This window comes from Phoenix dactylifera, chromosome 11 (assembly GCF_051530095.1).
Source record: "Phoenix dactylifera cultivar Ajwa chromosome 11, Ajwa_hap1_PhDact_Kaust_v1.1, whole genome shotgun sequence".
In the NCBI taxonomy this organism is placed as follows: Eukaryota; Viridiplantae; Streptophyta; class Magnoliopsida; order Arecales; family Arecaceae; genus Phoenix; species Phoenix dactylifera.
The window spans coordinates 17,113,247-17,135,278 of record NC_143200.1 but is presented as its reverse complement, the minus strand read 5'-3'; the positions used below and the strand labels follow the sequence as shown (position 1 = coordinate 17,135,278).

The 22,032-nt window shown below is 37.1% G+C and overlaps 1 long non-coding RNA gene and 1 pseudogene across 2 annotated transcripts; both read right to left on the bottom strand.

Annotated features, from left to right (window-relative positions):
- Positions 1-3,124: 3,124 nt before the first annotated feature.
- Positions 3,125-6,341, bottom strand: LOC103707793 (putative LRR receptor-like serine/threonine-protein kinase At2g24230 pseudogene; annotated as a pseudogene). Its single transcript, XR_015971212.1, has one exon. The product of XR_015971212.1 is annotated as a putative LRR receptor-like serine/threonine-protein kinase At2g24230 pseudogene (transcript).
- Positions 6,342-13,395: 7,054 nt separating this feature from the next.
- LOC120111403 (uncharacterized) lies at positions 13,396-15,737 on the bottom strand. Its single transcript, XR_015971211.2, has 3 exons — positions 14,970-15,737; positions 14,110-14,870; positions 13,396-14,002 (listed from the first exon to the last, which is right to left on the bottom strand). It is a non-coding gene; the product is annotated as an uncharacterized LOC120111403 (long non-coding RNA).
- Positions 15,738-22,032: the final 6,295 nt, after the last annotated feature.

Genomic DNA, 22,032 nt, shown 5'->3' with positions numbered 1-22,032 from the left:
GGATCATGCGTATCATATTATAGGGCGTATCATATTATAGGTGCTGCTATGTGCCGGTTGCATATGGGGCATTGTTGTTCTGAATTCTTTTGGCATAGCTGGTCTCTGATCATACCGGGAGCACTTCTTGCAGGATAATGCACTTATTGGTGGTTCCTAAACCTATATTGTTCTCATTGTTGAAAATATTTTGCCTAAAATCTGCTATATCTTTATTTTATAAAAGTATTATAAAGAAATAATCTACTAAAAAAATCAGAAGATTGAGAAATAGTTGCCTAGATCGAAGCGTGTGATATACACTGCACTAAAAACGTGATTCGCCCTTAAAATGCAAGTTTGCAGCGATCTCATTCCTAAGGTACAACAACCCAGATCAGTCTGATCCTTCTTTAATGAGCACGATCGCTAAGGAGGCTTGACCCGACCGACTTCTTCAATTGCTCAGATGAAAAGAAAAATTTGAAAGAATTTGCAAGAAGAAAAAAATAAAAAAGAGAAGAATTCTCTGTTTTGTCTCAAGAAATAGGAAAGTAATATGGATTGAATTATCCAAAACATTGGACCGAGAGCTTATTTATAGACTCTGTCCGGTGACCGATACAGTGTGGTGTTTTCGAAGATGCGATGTTTCAGAAACATTTCATTTCTAAGGAAACCATAACTAGCATTCTTTTTTCAGAAGAGTCGCAACTCTGTTGAAAGAAGCATCTGAAAAAAAGATAAGAGTTTTAAAGTTTGTAAACCATCTAAAAAAGTTGGTATATTTATTTTTTAAAATTAATTTTTTTTTCTAAGTTAAAATCCAATAATCCCTCGCAAAAGATTTAAATATAAAAAAAATACATATAGAAGAAAATTTGGGTAGCTTATACTGTAAAAAGGGTAAGGTGTCCCATTAACTTAAATCTTTATTAGTGTTGATAGTATTTATCTGAAGAAATCATAGTGGATTAAACCTTAAATTAGGTCCTTTGACTCAGACTTCTACTTATCACATATACGGTATGGATCAATTGAGTCTTTATATGACTAGCGTCATTTAAAGGCCTTGCGCTTAGCACCTTGATTTTTTTATGAAAATTTTATTAGGGTTAGCCCAAACTCCTAATCATGGCATATACGACAATTCTCAAATAGGTAAGCCCTCCAAAAATATTTGTGACCTAATGCCCTGTATATTTCCTATCTTGGACTTATTAAAAGTATAACTCAATTTTTCTAGTATATATTTTTGTCACTTATAAGAGCACTCATCATAGGGATGGAAGGAGATATATTCCGAAAACATGGGCTTTGACAGTATATCTCCTTCCATCCTTATGATGAGTGCTCTTATCAGTGACAAAAATACATGCTAGAAAAGTTGAGTTATACTTTTAATAAGTCCAAAATAACCATCTTGTAAGTCATCGATGCTTTCCCTCACCTACATTGCAGATGCCTAGCATTTGTCTTTGATGAATAAATCCCTTCTACTCCAGTTTTTACTTGAGTCATGAATTCCATATTATATATGACCACATCCATACGTATGCAGCCAAAGCATTAAGCATTAATTTTTTATAGGAGATTTATTGGCTACTCTTGGAATTAAAATTACACAAGACTAAATTAGAAAATCCGGAGATTATCTTGAAGAAACTTGCTAATTTACAACTGCCTTTTGATATTTGAAAGTAATTTTCCAGATGCTTAGCAAAAAAAAAAAAAAAATGAAAACATGAGATTAAAATTTTCTCTCACTATGGAGACTACATAAATGCATGATATGTATTTTGGCATTTAGCATATAGAGGCATAAAAGATACCAATTTCAGATCCTCTGTTGTATTGCAAAGGGCTGTGCATGCTCGAATAGCCGCCATGTCACTTATCTCGGAAATGAAGGGCTCTCGCACAATCTCTTTGCTCGGTTATTTGGCAACTATTCTGCATGTTTGGCATTCTAACACTACGCTCTCCATTTCCATGATGAGCGAGAGCCCTTCATTGCTGTCCAAGCATGCATAGCTCTTTGTGGTGCAAAAGATGTATCGCAGAGGATTCGGACTCAAAAGATGCCTGCTAAGTGCTTGGGAACCAAATTCACCAATAAAAGAAATGACCTCTTCTTTTACTCAAGCATCAGCAAGTCCAGCTATGATCAATAGAATCTCATTTGGTCTCTATTCCACCATCACATGGTAAAAAGATGACTTGTTACCTCGTATCCACCTGGGAATAGACTAAACTAGGTCCAGGAGTTACTGTTCTTCGCCAATTTATCAACAATGGTTGGTTCCCAGCAAATTTTCTTATGCTTCCCAAATCCTTGGAGAATTATTAATTTAATTCGTGTTGATCACTTCTCATTCTCTCAACTCCAACAAAAAATGCTTTAGTAAAAACTCAAAGAGTCAATCAACTGGTGTGCTGTACTCTGAATCCCTTTTTGTTTGCGTTGTGATTATCTCTAGTGTTCATGCCACTAGAGATTCAACTCATGGAGGTAGAAATATATATCATTCAGAATGGAAGGCTATTCATTTGTAGATCTGAACCATTATATCTAGTCTGTGTTACTGTGTATCATATGCAGGTGTTCAAGTTTTGTGGGAATATTTTCAAGTGACAGAGGCACTGCCATTTCTTAAGAAAGTATAATGGAAACCTCCAAAATACAGGAGTGGAGTCAGAAGACATCAAACATGCATGCCAACCAAGCCACTCAGATAAATAATAGCACTGGGGTTACCATCATGAATGTCCCCACCTAATCTATTTTCTAAGGGATAACATAATAATGTATCATAATTCAGACATCAGGGAGGAGTGGGAGGAAAGCATCTACCCTGTCCCAGTTCATACTTGCAATTGTTTTCCCAACAGAAATAGAGAAGTTTTGACTTGTCAGAGTGCATCTTAGAGGTTGGTATGCAAATATCTAAGAAATGAACAAGCTGCATGATCACTGGCAATGATGTCAATTAAACTATCAAGCTTTGGCAACCTATTGTGGTCGTTTAATCTTGATAGGGGTGGAAGCTGGTGAGCTGATGTAAACTTTGAGTATGTACATAACTATTAAAAGGATTTCTGTATACCTGCTAAAATCCTAGTTTGAAACAAAACCCAGCAGCTAACTTATGAAGTACTTTAAGAGGTGTTACCTCGATCGGTTGAGAACCAAATGAGTGAAAAACATCAAAAGCCACTTTGCTTTACTGACATCCAGGAAACTGGACTTCAGAAGTCACAAAAAAGGGTACTATGGCTGTTTTGTGATAAACAAAAGCAATGAAGCAAGGAACCATGAAAAGGAAAGAAACTAATGGAGTATGTAATAGTTCAAGCATTTTGTGGGAGTCACTTTGATGTAAATCTTCTTCTGAAACTTGAACGAAAATCTGAAAAAAAGCAAGAACTTCAATGCGGAAGTAGTTTAGAACTGCTGTACATCTCCTTCTACTGGAAGAGCAGCAATATTGAGAGACAAGAAAAGCTGACCCATGCTTCTCCGTTTCAGTGATCAGCGGATATGGGCTCGATGTCCTTCAAGAGGCCAACTATTTGCTGCATGGAAGGCCTCTTTGATGGTAGGTCAGCAGTGCACAGATAAGCAATCCTTAGTGCTTCCTCCATTTGTTTCTCCAATCCAGTCTCCCGAATCTTAGGGTCGATTATTCTCGATCCCTGATTCTTCCTTACCAATGTTCTAGCCCAACTGACAAGAGTAGTCTCCCTCTCGTCAGTATAGTCATCTCCAAGCGGTTTCTTCCCCGTAATGAGCTCAAAAAGCACAATCCCAAAGCCATATACATCAGATCTTGTTGTTGCTGAGACATTTTCCGACTCGGAGAACTCTGGAGGAGCATAGCCTGGCGATCCCCGAGAGATCTCATCCTCCAAGCTAGCTCCAACTATCCTTGACAATCCAAAATCAGATAATCTAGGCTCCAATGCTGAATCAAGATAGATGCTATTTGCCTTCACATCTCTGTGAACTATCTCAGGGTAGCATCCATGGTGGAGAAAAGCCAATGCTCTTGCTGCTCCAAGTGCAATTTTATGCCTAAATCTCCAAGTAGTCATCCCTTCAGTTGTGATGTTTTTGACAATGCCAGCATCTTCTTCCCATGTATCAGCACTCCAATCCTCGGTTGTCTGCACTCCTAATGGTAGGTCATGAAGCAAATTCTGTAGATTTCCATTCTCCATGTAATCATATATAGCAATCCTCCGATCCCCTGCTAAGCAATAGCCTGTCAAAGGGACTAGATTAATGTGCTTGATCCGTCCAAGTCTCTCAAGCTCTCTGGCCGCTTCCTGGTCTGTCACTGCAGAACCATGAACCAAAACCTTCACGGCCACATGAATTCCTCCAGGTAGAATACCTCTATACACCGGACCGAACTTCCCTTCAGCTAAAAAAGTTCCCCTATCAAAATGTGAAGTTGCAGTCAAGAGGTCGGCAAAGGTAAAGTTCAGCAATGGCTTCTCGAATATGACGACGGGGACAGAGGTAGCACTCTTGACATTGGCAACCCAGGTTTTTGAATCCGTCTGAAAGGAGAACGGGCCTGAAACATTTGGTTCCTCCTTGGATGGGAACTGCTTGACTGCCCATGATCTAGTTCTCTTTCGGAATCTAAAGGCAAGGCACACCAATCCTGCTATCAAAAAGAAGACCGACAGAGATACGGCCACTGCTAACCTGAGGCCCCTATGCTTCATCCCCTTCTCTCTGATAACATCTGGGTCGACTGCGATTGGGCAGTCATTGTGGGATCCGACAAATGCCGTGTTGAATGTTTCGGGTGACAATCTAGCAGCGCAAAGTTTAAGGTAGTTGTAGGAGAAGTTGAACCTTATCATGTTGGGTAACTTGTTTAGCAGAGGCCCGGGGATTCCACCTGTGAGATTATTCATTGAAAGGTCTAGAACTTGTAGATTGACCACGCTCAAATCAGGAATATAGCCAGCTATCTGATTCTGCGAAAGGTCTAGTGTCTTCAAGCGTACCAATTTAGAGAATTCAGTTGGAATTTGGCCACTCAGGCTAGTTTTCGACAAATTGAGATATTCCAGACCAGAAAGCTGCTCCAGCTGAGGGAAATTCTGATGAGAAAACCTATTGAATGCAAGATTAAGGTGTTTAAGCGACCGGGCTCGGCCCAAATCACCGAAGAATTCTCCGTTGAGTTCATTCCCAGACAAGTCAAGATAAACTAAGGAAGACCAAGTGTAGCTGGAGCTGAGGTTTACCTGAGAGATGTGTCCTTGGAACTGGTTGTTACTGAGGTCTATGACCTGCAATGGCTCCTGAAACACCCCAAGAACCGAACCCTGAAACAAATTTCCTGAGAGATTGAGATAGGTGATGGAGTTCAGCCCTGATAACACCGGCAGCGTCCCATTAATCTCATTTCCAGAAAGATCCAAGAACATCAAATTTTCGAATGCATCATTGAGGCCACCCGGCACGGTACCATTCAGTCTGTTCCTCGAGAGATCGATGGAAACCAAGGACTTACAGCCGAGAATGGAATCCGGGATGCTCCCCTCGAACCCATTGCCGCTGAAATTGAGAACTTTCAATCTCGAGAGGGAGCCCAACGCTGTCGGGATCTCGCCGGAGAAGCCGTTGCAAGAAAGGTCGAGGCTTTCCAATTCCCCGAAATCCGCAAGGTTGTCAGGAAGAGACCCGTTAATCTGGTTCGAAGAAAGGTTGAGGCTCTTGAGAGAGCTACCCAGTCCCCAAATATCCAAAGAAAGCCCAGTGATGTTATTGGCACTGAGATCCAAAGTTTGAAGCTTGCTGAGCTTTCCAATGGTGTTCTCCGGTATGGGGCCAGAGAGCCCGAGGCCGGAAGCCACCAAGGCGATGACTTTCTCCTTCCTTTCGTCACAGGAGACGCCTTTCCACGAGCAAACCGAATAAGAGGAGCCAGAGACGGGAGAAGAGACCTCCGCTCGCATCTTCAGAAAAAAATCAGAGACAACGAACTCATCCGTATTGAGCTGCGGAGAAGCCGAGCATCTTAACAACATCACCACAGCAAGGAAGCAAATGAAGAACCCCACACCCATTAGGAGAAAAGCCTTAGAGGAAGGGAAAGGAGATCATAAGAGATGGATGATGGGTTGAGGTGACCCCGAGAAAACGATCTTTGTACTCCCTTTCCGTCCCCTTTTCCCCTGAGAAAACTACAGACACGAAAAGACTCGCTTGGAGAGGAGAGGATCTGGGGAGAGGGGAAGCTCAGGCATCAAAAGACTCCCATCTTCAGAACATCTTGAGGAGTCCCGAGCCACCACTGAGGCTCCGTTTGAAAATTGGAAAATGAGGAAAAAGAAATGGGACGAAAAAAAAAAAGTTAAAAATTTTGATGTTTGAAAATTTTTTAGCGAAAAAAAATAAAAAGAAGAAATTAGGAAGAAAAATTTTGGACTCCAATTTTATCCTTCTTTCTTTTTTTTCAATAAGTGGAAGGATTTGGAGAGAAACGAGTTGGAACTTAATAAATTTTTTATAATACTTATTTTATTTTTAAATTAAAGAAGTACCAAATTAAAATAATAAATATATCCTGAGGCATCTTTTGTTTTAATCTTTCATATGTCATCTCCATCTCATATACCCATCTGCTGCATCTCTACGGAGCTCTATCTCCACGGCTGCACTATCTTGGAGGAGCAACGGTTGTTAAGCTTTAAAAATTTCGACTCTTTGTGTCAAAAATTGTAGCCATGGATCTAATCCGACATGATCTGATTTTCTAGTGGGTTGGGTCTGGGTCTAAAATTAGGATCCGAACAAGAATTCAGGTTGGGTCGAGGTCACTCATGACTCGTTCCGATTCGATCTATTTACACCTCTACTCATAAGCATGTTTTTTTTATAATAAGGGTATTTTAGTAAAAGTGTTAAAAAGGTATATTTTTTTTTTCTCTCCAAACTTCCAAATAAGGAGAAGGAAAGTATTTTCTCTTTCCTTCTAAAACTTCCAAGAGGGAAGGAAAGTCTATTTTATCTCTTCCTTTTCTTTTCCCTCCTCATTAAATTTTTTTTTTTTTTCCTCCCCAAAACTCTCAATCGGAGGGTGAGAGGCTTTGGGCTTAGCAAAACAAAGAAAGACGCAATTTTTTTAGGAGGGCAAGAGAACGCGAACTCACCAAGACGGCAAGGACAGCCCAGCCGTTGAAGCTCTCTGGCTTGTGGTGGCGGGTGCGCGAAGACTCTTGCCTCCTTCCACCTCTCTTTATCCTCAATAAATGCCGGGGTGGAATTAAAGGAAGCGCGGCAATGGTGGGATTCATCGGGTTTTTCTTGCTGAATTTAAGAAGTCCAAATTTGGGAATTTATTTTTATGATATTAAAGAAAAAAGAGGATGGACCTTACTCATGATTTATTATTATGTTGGATGATGTTTCTTGCATGCTGTTACTTTTTTGGTCACGCATCTACCTATCATGACACATGTCTAGCAGCATGTTTGAGCATGATTAGTATTAGTGTGAAATTTACTCGATTTAACATAAACGGGTGAGTTTCATGAATTTGTGTTTCGGGCTTTTGTTAAAACCTATTTTGAAGAAATTGATAATTTTTAAAACCCATTTTAGCAAAAAAAGTGTTCCCTTATTATTATTTTTTTTGGCATAACAAGTCTCCCAGAATTAGATTTCACTATCATCCATTTTAGTATAACTCATTTACAATGTAACAATTAGGTTAAACTTGGCTTTACTCATGTATAATTACGGGCTGTTTTTTTTTCTGCTGCCTAGCTTGCATGGATTGTCTTGGAAACTCCAATTCATGTATTTTTATTTTTATATAAGATTTTATTATTGATATAACTTTAGCATGATAAAATTTTGACACTATACTAAAAAGAGAGTTTTGAATTGAGAAATATTTCTTCAATACCTTGCGAATCACTTTTTCTTTCCTAACTCGAAAAGAAATTATTAATATTTATTTTCGTAAGAGTTGGAACCCCAAACCATAAAGGAAACTAATGTTTTCAAAGGCAACATGCCCTATTTTTCTTGGAAATTAACGTACGGCTGGTAAAAGAAGAGAGCCAAAGTGCTTGACTAGGTTTCCAATATTGCCTATTTCTTCATAGAGCTATTAGCCCATTTTTTCATATACTGCATATGTATATCTTGATATGGATTTAACTTTTGTTAGAAAGGCAACTTAAAAAAGAACCTCATCGATTAAAGCTTCAAGGCATTGGCAAAAGGTCTATGGAGTTTGTGTTTTTTTTTTTTTTTTGCCTTTTGATGAAGAGGGAGGCAAAGCTACCTGACCTAAAAAGTTTACAGAAACTAGTTATAAAAAAAAGCCAAAAGAAAATACAAAAGAGTAATAAATTTTTTTAATAAAAGATAATAGTATGTAAGTAGCCATGTTAAACTATTCACACCATTAGACTCAGAAACTTGCAACTCTGGTATGTTCTCATCACCATAGCAATTTTTGTTTAAAGCAATGATTGAAAGCAATGAGAAGAATAACAAAGAAAGGGTGGCTGAGTCGCTATTATTAATACAGGAAGAAGAAGTATTCTAGACAAACCAGTGGTGAGTGTAAGATAAACTTTAAAGGGAAAAGGTCAATGTCTGAGCTGCCTCTTCTGGCCCATTTGCAGCAGAAGTCTACCATCGAGGGTACCTACTAGAGCCAGATAGAGAGCTAACATTTAGATTTATTCTGGTATGACAAAATAGGACGTAACAACTAACACTTACAAATGAATCCAAATTTAGAGTCTTCTTCCTCTTTTGTCTGAGATAGTGAGAGCAATACCTAGTGGGGTAGCTGAGGCTGATAGCCTAATCCTGTGTCCTAAGGGCTGTCTGTGAGAGTTACTCATTGTTACGCCATTGTTTCTTTAACCTTTGGTCACCAGTTTCTCTTCTATGCATTGAGGTTTATGGGAGATTTGCCTTCCGTGTTTGATATTTCTAGTTAGTCTGGTATCTCGGCCTACAGGCTGAGTTGTTCACTTGGCACGAATATTAGGGTTTTAGGCCATGTGTGGACCCTTCATATTGGATACTGGTCTACGGGCTCAGACCTTCCTACGACCTGACCTTGATTTGTATGCGTCCGATTCTAGTCTCAAAATTCAGGTTCTTTAAACGGCGCAGCTCACTAGAATGAGGGTAACATGATGCAGGGGCATCAAAGCCCATGAATTTAAGTGTGGATAGGTCTTGTCTGAGAATTTAAATTCTATTAGATCCAACCTAACCTGGCCGCTGGAACCAGTCAATTGACGCTTGTCTCGATGGTCATGTTTCTTAGATGATGCATCTCTAAAATCTGGACTAACCCATTAGTATTAGCGTACCTATTTGACTATAGGTACGAGTAGAACTACATGTTAGATATATGCCCTCAGAAATCAATTTGTAAAACAATTTTGGTAATTATTAAATTATTAATTTCTCCTTTTCACATTTATGTTTATTTGTTTATTAGGTATTTGATTGCAACATGAGATGTTCACATGGTATATATGTTGAGTAACATTGTAGAAGGACCACACCGATGATTAATGAATCATAGGCGTGGAATTAATGGTGGTCTTTCGGTTTCTTGTTAATTCATATTGTTCTAGGTCGAGTTACATATTTTAGGCCTACACTCATTGTGCCACTAGATAAATAGGATGATAGGCTCCGTTATTAAGGTAGAGATCTTAAGCAGACGAGTGGGTGCACTGTAAGAGTACATGCACTGAACGGGATCCAAATATGAATATCTTTTGGAAGTGATCACTGATATTGAGAAGAGTATTCAGCACAATTAGTTTATATGTCCTTTGACCTGAGAGGTCTATGCAGATATATTTGATGTGTTCTTGTGCTTTGATTGAGTTAATTATTGATGGTCTTCTCAAGATCAAATATACGGACAAAGTTGGGTCTTGAGTGCATTAGATAAAATTGTATAGATGCTTAATAAGAAATTCATCAGCCTTAATTTGAGGTAGTATATTCAGTATATATGTATGAGGTTGGATCAAAAGAAAAAACTAGCAAGTGAGATTTATGAAAATTGTTTTCATTATATTTTATTATTATTATAAATAAAATATTTATTTATGAAATTGTTTTAGAAACAATTTTTGGGTCCAATTGAATTACAGAATAAGAATTAAGAATTATATAAGCAAGGGATTTAATCAGTGATATTTTTTCGATCCTATTGGCTTATATGGAATATAGTGTAGTGAAAGAATAATAAACAAAATTGTCAGCAAAAAAAATTTCACGAAATTAATCTTCTTTCTCGAGGATCAATCACAAAGTGTTGATGAATATTTTTTGCAATTTGTAGAAACCTAAAATTTGGAATTAAAAAAATATAAGGGGTTTTGTAAAAATTTGTTTTTCAGTAATCCTACGGCCGAGAATAAAGATCCCTAAGGATCCCACGCATATCATTGCCCAGAATATTATGTGGTGGCTATAAATAGCCAGAGTTGGCCATTAGAACTATAAGAAGTCATGCAAAAGTTGCGAGAACCATAAAAACCTAGGAACAGGCAGTGAGCGTAGTTCTCTTGGGAGGCAACACGCTTGGGTTGTTAGTGGTGAGATCTGTGTTTCTATCACCTTGTTCATTGTTTTGTAGGATTTTTTTCTCGATTTTCTTCCACTGTGGGGAAAGGATCATGGTTTTCAAGAAAAATACATTCTTCACTACATAATACCCTTGATAAAAACCATGCATGTTGGTTCATCAACAACAGAAGCATGCATTAGGATAAATCCATGGAAAGGTATGTCAAAGTTGCCATCCAAGAGTAATGGAATGAATTAGGCTTTTCTGTGTGCAGGTGGTGGCATTCATATTTTTTGAAGAGTTTTAGACGATGAAAAGAAAAAGAAGAAGATTTGGAACAGGAAAAAGGAAGTAAAACAGAATTGAACAATTCCAATGATGAAAAGAGATGAAGTAAGTTCAGATCAGGAGAAAATGAAATGAATGAAAGAATGAGCAAGCAGCTCTCTTTGTTATCTTTCCATTGATAAACTCAACTCATATTTATACATAAAACTGTAGCTGCTTAACTGAATAACAAAAGAGTTAACTAACTAAATAACTGACTAACTGACTTAACTAGATACAGTTGAACATCTGAAACTGAATTAACCATATACAGTTGAATGTCTGAATATTAACACTCCCCCTCAAGATGGAGTGTGCAAATTATGAACACCCATTTTGCTAAGTAAAGTATATAATCTAGCAATTCCAACGCTTTTAGTCAATAAGTCAGCAAGTTGCATAACACCAGGAACATGCAAAGTTCGAACCACTCTGGATTGTATCTTGTCTCGTACAATGTAACAATCAATTTCGTTGTGTTTGGTCCTTTCATGAAACATCGAATTAGCAGCAATATGTAAGGCTGCCTTATTATCACAAAATAACAAAGCTGCTCTTGGGTGTGAAGCATTGAGATCATGAAGGAGACTAATTAGCCAAGTGAGCTCACAACAAGTAGATGCCATGGACCGATATTTAGCTTCTGTTGAAGACCTTGATACAGTATATTATTTCTTGAATTTCCATGATATAAATGAATTCCCAAGAAAGATGCAAAAGCCTGTGACAGATCGTCAAGTGTTAGAACAAGCTCTCCAATCTGCATCACAAAATGCTTACAAGTGTAGCTCAAAATTTGAAGGAAAAAACAAGCCTTGCACTGGTGTGCCCTTTAGATATCTTAAGACATGAAAAGCTGCATCAAGATGTGGTTGCTTGGGAGAGTCTAGAAACAAACTTAAGACTTGTGCACAATAAGTCAGATCAGGTCTTGTTATAGTAAGATAAAGTAATCTCCCTACAAGCCTTCTGTAGATTGAAGGATCAGGAATGGGATCTCCTTCATATTTGCTAAGTTTCAAATTTTGTGCCATTGGACATTTTGCAGCTTTTGCACCAAGATATCCAGCATTATTCAATACCTCTAAAGCATATTTTCATTGAGAAATAGAGATTCTTTTGGAGCTTCTAGCCACTTCAAGACTAAGAAAATACTAGAGAACTCTTAGATCCTTAAGTTTAAATTGCAGATCTAGAGTTTTCTTGAATTGATTGATATAAGATATGTCATTACTAGCAATGATTATGTCATCAACCATTTTCTTAAACTAATATAGTTGTGTAAGAGCAACCATTTTTCCTTGTGAACAGAGTGTAATCAGCATTAGATTGAATGAAATCATGAGAAATAATGAAAGATGACAACTTTTCAAACCATTGTCTTGAAGTCTTCTTCAAACCATGGATGGATTTATTTAAGCGGCATACTAACCTTTCCCCTTTCTCCCCCTGTATCTCATTGATTGTGTCATATAGACTTCCTCATGTAAATCACCATGTAAAAATGCATTATTTACATCAAGTTGATATGAGAACCAACTATTTTAAGGAGTCTTAATTGTCACTAATTTTATAACTAGAAAAAAGTATCATGATAATCCAACCCAGCTTGTTGTGTATACCCCTTAGCAACAAGTCTTGCTTTCTTGCTTTCTTCAACTCCATCTGATTTAAATTTCTGCTTGTAAATCCACTTACAGTCTACTGCTTGTTTTTGTTTCAGCAGTGTGGTAATGGTCCATGTGTTATTACCAACAAGGGCTTTGATTTCAGCATTCATGGCAGCATACCATTCAGGTAATTTGGATGCTTCAGCATAGGTCTTTGGCTCAGTGAAATATGAGATAGATAAGGCAAAGACTCGGTGAGATGGAGAAATCTTTCCATAACCCAAAAAGTTTGAAATATCATGGAGCTTATCTTGCTTTGCACAAAAATCTCAATACCAGAAAACACACAATAGTGATGGAGATTTTCGTCACTATATCGTGTTTCCTGTTACTAATACGGTATTTGTGACCGGAGCTCCCGTCACTAAATTGGTTACAACGTCACTAAATTCTCAGTGACGGCAGCAATTCCCGTCACTAAACTTCGTGACAGACCCGCCGTCACTAAGCCGTTACAAATCCAAAAATTAAATATTTAAGAAATTACATATTTTTCGTCACTAACGAGTCCCTGAGTTAGTGACGAAGATAACTTGGTCACTGATTTGTCACAGAATTCGATCACAAGTTTGGTCATTGATCTGTCACAACCTGCAGTGATAGATTTAGTCGTCACAGACATGGTCACAAATTTTGTCACTAAATTTATCATTAATTCTGTCACTGACCTAGTGACAAGGTTACCGTTACTAATTTGTCACAACTCACTGAGCAAAATCAATTTTTAGTAACCAAAATTCTATCACTAAGTTTATGGCTGCTCGTCACAATACTTGGTAAATAATTCAGTAACCAAATATGGTCACTAATCACATTCCAATAACCTGGTACATTTGGTACATTGATTGGCTAATAATAATAATAATAATAATAATAATAATAATAATAATAATAATATCAGTAATAGCAAAGGTATTTAACATTACGCAAAAGTCATTTAACATGTCATTCAAAATAGGCATCAACATGCCTAAATCCATCAAAATCAAAGTCCAAAAGTATGTCATAGAGATCAACAGAGATTTCATTCCTCCTACAAATGCAAACACCTATCATCTAAAGCAAAAACAATCATAATGAAGCATGATCAGCAGAACCAGAATCACAATTACTTCCCTGATCTGCATGCCTTGGTCCAAAGCCAATCTCTTCTCTCATCTTTTGAAGAACCTCATCTTGTCATTTTTTCTTTTCGTGCTCAAGAATACCTAGAAGGTCTTCACGCATGTACAACTCTAGAGCTTGACTTGTAAAGGTGGAAGAGGGTGATGATTGCCCAATAATTCCAGTAAGATCCTTCAGGGGACTAAAGCTATAGACATGGCTATGAGTTGGGACACCAGTTGCATCAAACCACAAGTCATAATCATGTGGTGGAGCATCTGAGGTGGAGGCATCACCATATTTTTTGGAGTATTCAGCCGAATACTTTGCCTGTCAGTTGATTTGAAAGAAGAGAAAAACATTATGGTGGATCAAACAAGAGATAAACATGAGCAAGCTCAATAATATTTATGAATTATAAAAAAAATTATACTTACTATGACAGCTTCATTTCTCTTATCCACATATCCTTCCATGCCTTGCTTTGTCTTATGCGTCCGATTAAAAGATTCAACAATTGTTGGCTCCCTACCGAGCTTTATTTTCTACAAAAGAGAAAAGAAAAAAATCATTAACATATAATGGGCTGATTTGAGATGATTGAACAATAATATGAAAATTATTATAGAAATCTAATTGAATAAAGATGTGTATCAGTCATTCGTCATGATTGACAAATGCGCTTGATTCTCCACAGTGTTTAGAGATGCTACCATTCTTCATGGTGTTTCTATTTTTTTTGTTGGCTTCTGATTTCTTCTTCCATTCTGGAAAAATCCAAATGTCAATTAGCTTATTCCAATTTTCTCTAGAGATCCAATTAGAGGGTTTATCACGGGCTCTATTTAAATCTCCTTTTGATTCCAGAAGCTTTTGGCTTTTGACCCTTCCTAATGAGGTTGTCAATCGTCACTGACAATGCTTGTTCCAAACTTGATGCACATGATGCAATTATCCTGGAAGAATTGTGTGTATCTCCTAATAATATATAGGTCGCAAGCAATCAGACTTACTAATTGGCAAGTGTAATAAGGGCAAAAGTTAATGATAAGAATTATAAATTAATTACATCACCTCAAACTTGTTCCATATTCCAACTTTAGCATGTGCAGGGACTTCCCTCCATGACAACCAAGGACCATTGAAAAATTGGCGCATGATAGCAACAGCTTTGTGGCTGACCTCATAATCAAGAAACCTGCAATTTAAAAAATATTCATTAGAAAATAAACTAAATACTTTAAATGCAACAAACACATAAACAAGTTAGTGATGGAAGAAAGTGATATTTTCAAACATTCCTCTTGTGCACCTAACAATCACTTTTCCATTTGTATCAATAGGGGCTTTAAGGATTGGCTCTCGGCCATTGTTCTATCTTGGATCAGCCCCAAGTTCATCATTCATCTGATCCTCATTCATTGCATCCTCATAATTTTGCACTGCACCATTAATCTGTATCCACCTCTTCATCCATGTCCTCATCAGGGATGTAGTCATCATCATCACGACATTCCTCGACACGCTCAGGCAACCTAAGAGGTTGAGGAGGAACTTGAGTAGTAGCCCGAGATTGATTAGCAGCCAGTACTAAAGCTGCTTTTCCATTACCTGTTGGTTTTTCTTTTCTCTTGGCCATAGCTGCACAACAATAAAAAGTTATAGTTATTTTCCAATATGAATGTCAACAAATTCAATCAAAGTAAAGAGCAATCAGTGGACCTGCTGCTTTCCCTTTGCTCTTTTCCATGTCTGCACAATTATAATTTATAAGTCTAAAATTAGTTATATTAGCATTCATAAATATGCATGTTGTATTTTAATCTTCCTCAGCCTCATGCTCCTCTTCCTCGGTTTGTTCATCTTCAAAATCTTCTTCTTCATCCTCAAAGTCATCTTCCATTTGGTTAGCTGTCAACTCAATTTCTGTTGCATCAATTTCTTCTGCATCTCTATTAACACCAATCAAAATGTCTGGATCATCAAGCTCATCTGTCATCGAGATTGGGTTAGGAATCCTGTGGTTCTCTTCTTGATAAAAATCAAGAAAATTTACTTCTGCCCTACTAGGAGAGAATCTACATCTAGCTTTCGTCTTAATTACTGCCCACCACAATCTTCGATTCTTCTTCTTACTTGGGTAACCAGTGTAGAACATCTGATCTGATTGTTGAATGATTGATTGAGGGTTCGAAGCATTTGAAGCTAAGTTACAATGATACTTTTGAAGATAAGTAGGAGGATGCCTAGCTCGAGAAGAACTTCTAAGTGGTAAAGCAGGAATGGAGAGGTTTGTCTCAGAAAAAGACGTTTCAGCAGTTGTATCAACAAAATTCTGTGGCACATCAGAATTCTATGGCACAATACTGTAGCAGTGGGATTGGGTGGCACAGCAACTGCATCAATGGATTTGGTATTGTTTTAAGAGAAACTAGCATCATGTGAAGTAGTAGATGATGGAAGGAAAAGAGTATCATGGTACTGAAATTCAGATTGCTGCGTATCATGATACGAGACTGAATAATTGTTGGAAGTGTGTCGAAAAGGAAAATTGTGTTCATAGAAGACAACATCCGTAGAAATGAAAGTGGATTTAGACTGAATGTCATAGAGTTTGTAAGCCTTCATACCATGGGGATAACCAATGAAGATATATTGCCTAGCCCTTGGATCAAATTTTGACCTATTCCTTTTTAAAGTAGAAACATAACATAGACAACCAAAGACTCTTAAGTGAGAATAGGATGGTTTTGAAAAGAATAACACTTCATAAGAAGATTTGTTAGAGAATTTGGGAGTAGGTATCCTATTGATAAGATACACAGTAGTAAGAACACATTCTTCCCAAAAATTCAAAGAAAGGTTAGCTTGAAATCTTAATGCTCTAGCAACATTAAGGATGTGTTGATGTTTCCTCTCTACCACTCCATTTTGCTAAGGTGTATCAACACGACTAAGCTGATGTAATATTCCTTTCGATGCATAAAATTCTCTCATACCAAACTCTAATCCGTTGTCTGATCTAAGTAATGTTATTTTGATAGAAAATTGGGTTTCAACAAAGAATTAAAAGGTTTGAATAATTTTCTAAGTTTGAGATTTAGAATGCATCAAATAAACCCAAGTTGCTATACTATAATCATCTACAACGGTAAGAAAATATTTAGAACCATCAATTGAGGGTGTAGAGAAAGGCCCCCAAATATCACAATGAACTAATTCAAGAATGGAATTAGAGCAATGTTCATAATTGGAAAAATGCAGCCTATGTTGTTTTGCAAGTGAACAAATACCACAAGGCTTCTCTTTGCTTTCTTTGTCAACATGTATTTCAGGTACAAGTTTATTGAGTAAACTAAGCCTAGGAAGAAATGGATGACCTAGTGTACAATGCCATAAATCAAAAACAGAAACATAAACAGGGACTGCAGCTGAATGCACAAAAACAGGATGTGCAGTAGAATTCGAATGGACAGCAGAATAGGGTGAGTAATCAATTGAACCTTTGTTTAATTGAAGATGATAAAGACCATCTTTAAGCTTCCCCACTCCAGTCATCATCCAAGTAACCAGGTTCTGTATGAAGCAAGCATTTGAAAGGAAGGTTAGGCAACAATGATAAGCATTTATAAGCTTGCTTGCTCAAATTAAGTTGAAAGAGAAGCAGGGTACACAAAGCACATTGGTTAAGGTTAGATGTTCTGAAACTTTGATTGTCCCTATATGTGTCACAGGGACTGATCACCATTGGGCAACTAAACGGTGGTATTAACCTTTGTTGGAGTTTCAAAAAATTGGAAAATGGAATATACCATATAATCCGTTGCTCCTGTATCAATAAACCATGCAAACTGAGATCGTTTTCGATTAGAAGTGCTCAAAAGACTAATTAATATGGTTACCTGCAAATGCAGAGGTTGATGGCATTTGAGGATTATTACTTTCCATCCTCAATTTTCCAACTTGATTTGCAGATGGCATAGTTGGTGGCATACTTGCAGCAGAATTGGTTGTATAAGATTGCAACTGCAGCTTCAACATGGAAAGAATCCTTTGGCATTGTTCTGGAGTGATTGTGAGATTAGAAAAGTCTTGCACAAGATCTGGTGCAGACGTACTAGAGATCTGGTTGACTGTGGGAATTGTTTCTTTGCTCTTTGTGAAGCTAAAATCAGGTGTAAAACCATGAAGGCAATAATATTTATCCCTTGTATGTCCTGGTTTACCACAGTGGTTGCATATAGGCCCGTTTTTCTAAGCATTTGGCCTACATTACTCTGTCTTTGAATGGGTCTTGAAGGTTGATGGGGAAAAGGATAATTCAATGCAGTCAAATTGTGGAAAAAATGATTGCCAAGAGGTTTTGAATCAAAGGTAGACTTACTGGTGAAAGCAGCAACTGTAACTTCAGAGTTTTGAGTCGTAGCAGCCACCTCTCGTTGCCTTTCCTCTTGAAGCACAAGTGCAAACACTTTATTGATTGGTCGTAAATGATCCATGAGCAGGATCCATCCACAAATGCTTGAGTATGAATCGTCCAATCCCATCAAGAACTGCATGACTTGCTCCTCGGATTGATACTCACTTTGTCGAGGTCTGAAGTTCCCTAGCTCTTCCCAAAGCCCCTTCAACCTTGTGAAATATGAGATCACGGAACCATTACTCTGAGAAATGGACGAGATGGTTTTCTGTAGCTGATAGATCTTGGGGCCATTACTTTGGCTAAACCTTTCCTTTAGATCAATCCAGATTTGCCTAGCAGATTTCATGTAGATCACACTAGTGCTCATTTTCTTTGGAATGGAGTTCAAGATTCAAGCGGAAACTAGCATATTGCATCGCCTCCAAGCAGCATGTTGTGGATGATTTTTTGGGGGTTGAACTATGCTACCGTCGATGAAACCTTCTTTGTTCTTGACACTTAAGGCCATCGTCATTGATCGGCTCCAGGTAGAATAGTTTTCTTCATTCAAGATTAATGAAATGAGTTGTAAACCTATGTTGTCGCCATGATGCAGGAAATAGGGGCTTGTTGGGTCTTCCATCACGTTCTGAATTGGAGAAGAAACATAATCACCTATGGCATTGGCAGAACTTGCAGCAGTGTTGGTTGAAGACACCATAACGGAAGCGCCTTACATCTCTGATACCATGAAGAGTTTTAGACGATGAAAAGAAAAAGAAGAAGATTTGGAACGGGGAAAGAAAGTAAAGTAGAATTGAACAATTCCAATGATGAAAAGAGATGAAGTTCAGATAAGGGAAAAATGAAATGAATGAAAGAATGAGCAAGCAGCTCTCTTTGTTATCTTTCTATTGATAAACTCAATTCATATTTATACATAAACCTGTAGTTGCTTAACTGAATAACAGAAGAGTTAACTAACTAAATAACTTATTAACTGACTTAACTAGATACAATTGGCTTAACTAGATATAGTTGAACATCTGAAACTGGATTAACCATATGCAGTTGAATGCCTGAATATTAACATTTTCTGTGTGCAAAGTTGCTATCCAAAAGGAAGTTGCTGGTATTGGGGGATGGGAGGACAAAAGCCAAAAGGGACAAGTTTTTTCAACGAATGTGCCCACATTTATTTAGACGCCATGACGTGATTACTGTACCTGAAATGGCTCAGTGTTTAATTGATCAGATTCAGGTCAATTAAAAACCAGCTAAAGAAAGTTCGTTGAGTTTTGTCAGGGACAATCTCAATAAATAAACAATTTTATTAGGTTTAGAGAGAGAGAGAGAGAGAGAGAGAGAGAGAGAGATCGATCCCGGGGAGAGGTTTATTAGGTTCTGATAAAGCATCTCAATAGCTAAAGAAGCTCTATAGGTTCTAGCCAGAAGGGAGGATATAATGAAAAGCTACTTTGCTTAAGGCGATCTAATTGAAACCTTACATAACCACCAAGAGCCATATCATACAATAATCGATTGACTTTGTAACTGTAATATGTCGCTCCTAATTAAGGTCATTTTAAACGCTGTAATACTAGTTAAAGAGCATAAATGTGTTAAATTAAATTAAATATTTTAATTTTTTTTGAAAACCATGCCACATTTAATCCCCATTTTTCTTTTTCCAATTTGTTTCCTTCCGCGTTCGGCCAGTGTCTGCACGACCGCATGCGGTTTGCGCGATTAGACTGGGTCAACAGGCTTTTTCTTCTTTTTTTGGCCAGATTCTGCTTTTTTTGGGCCGCGTCTGCTTTTTTTGACGCGCTTGTTATTTTTTTTGGATGGCCCACGAGCTTATATAAAGAATTTTAAGGATAATTTTAAATGGACGAAAAATTTCTCTTCTCTTTCTATTGTGATGGAAATTTTTAATGGTTATCGCTCGAAATAAGAGGGTACAACTACAAACAACTTTACCACTCAGTGGGTAATTAATACTTATACAATTATCCAGTTAAACAGCAGCCTGCCATTGTACCCCTATATGTTTAGCGGAAACTGTTACCCAGATAGTCTCATGCTTCTCCCATGTTATTATGCGCATCAGTCTCCAAGGCAACTGTTATCAAGGCCTCCACCAGTACTCTGCCTATATATATTGATCCAAATTTGTGAAACACACTTAGCAAAAGTAGAGCCAATGAACTCCTTTAGAAGAAACCCAACTTAATATATCTGAGAGCCAAGGGGGCCCAAACCTACTAAAAACCCAATTTAATAGCATTGAAGAAAACAAAACAGTTAGCCTAGACTAACCCGATACAGAGGGAAATAAAACGAAAGCATACAGATTTTAAGACATTATGCTTGTTTGAAGCTCACCGAGATATCAACTTCCTTTTAGAATTATCCACTGCTTTTTACCGGGAAGGCAAGCCATGGAATTCAACTTATAATTGCAGACAAGATAATTTATCCGGTTTACAAATAAACTATGACACAACAAGTTCCGTTTCTTGTCTTCCGCACTTTCAAGTGAATTGCTAGCTATTGACCCGCCAATAGATTATAATCTGTTTAAACCTTAATACCTCCATACCAGCACATGATGCTTGAAACAATCATATTATTTATCATAAAAATAAAAGAATTCTCCTACTTAGATTGATAAATCTAAAGAAAATTGCTATTTTCTCAATTCAAAGAGGAGAAATGCATTTGGATGTAATGCTAATTCAAAAAGATCTAGCTCTAACGGTATTGATACAAAAGGGAGTATTGATTATTGAATCGATTCGTTTATCTATAAAAAAGGATGACAAATTTATTATATATCAAATACTAGGTATTTCCTTGATTGATAAAATTAAGCACCAAACTAACAGAAAATGCAGAAAAACATATGTTGATAAGAAAACTTATAAATCCGTTGTAAGACATGGAGACAAAAATAATTATGACTTCTTTGTTCTTTAATGAAAAGAATTGGTCAATAAGAGACAACAAAAAAAAAATGAAAAGAATTGTTCTAAAAGAGACAACAAAAAAAAAAAAAAAACAAAAAAGAAGAAGAAGAGGGGGGATACAATATCCTCCAGCATACTTTCAATTCTAAAAAGATGCACACCGGCTTGGGTGAGCTTGTGGCTTGTTTGCTCGCCCTAAATGTTAGATAGGCCAAGCCAACTTATTCTTCAGCTAGGCTAAGCTTGTGTAGGCTAACTGCAATAATAGTGAAATTGTTACTTGAATTATTTTCCTTAGAATTTTTAATTGATTTCAAAATATCAACAGATTAGTGTAAATCAACCCAACTGACCTTGCCATAACAAAACTACGTCCCAGAATGCGTCAAACAAACAGTGTTTTCCCATCATGTCCTTTGGATAGCATTATTTATTGCCACGAAAACACAAAGAAATTCATGCAACATTTGCAAAGTAACTATATTTACTTAAAAATAAAAATGATAAAAGATACAATTAGTCCCTATAGTAACGAATATACTAGTTCTATTGATGAAGCATGCATATCCTTCTAGCACAAATATTGAGAGGAAACCACAATTGACTATAACCAGTATACTGTAACTGAAAAGTCAAAAACATCTCAATAATAAGTTCTAGACAAACCATAATCAAGAGGTACCTCGTTGGGGACCATATGGATGTGGTTTTATATTCAATAGAGGTACCTCGTTGGTTTTATATTCAATTGAATATAAGTTGTCCATGTGGTTTTATAGACCTAAACTTATTTTGTCCTGATTTAGTACAACTAGAACTGAGAAAGATAGTACCTTGGTTTCTAAAGATTTAGTACACAAGCATGTTTCTTCACTTGCATGTTAACCATCAAACGATACAACTTAGTTTTTTTTTTTTTTTTTTTGAAGTGAGGCACTTCCTTCATTACAAATATTATTAAAGGAAACAGTGGTTACAAAGATGCT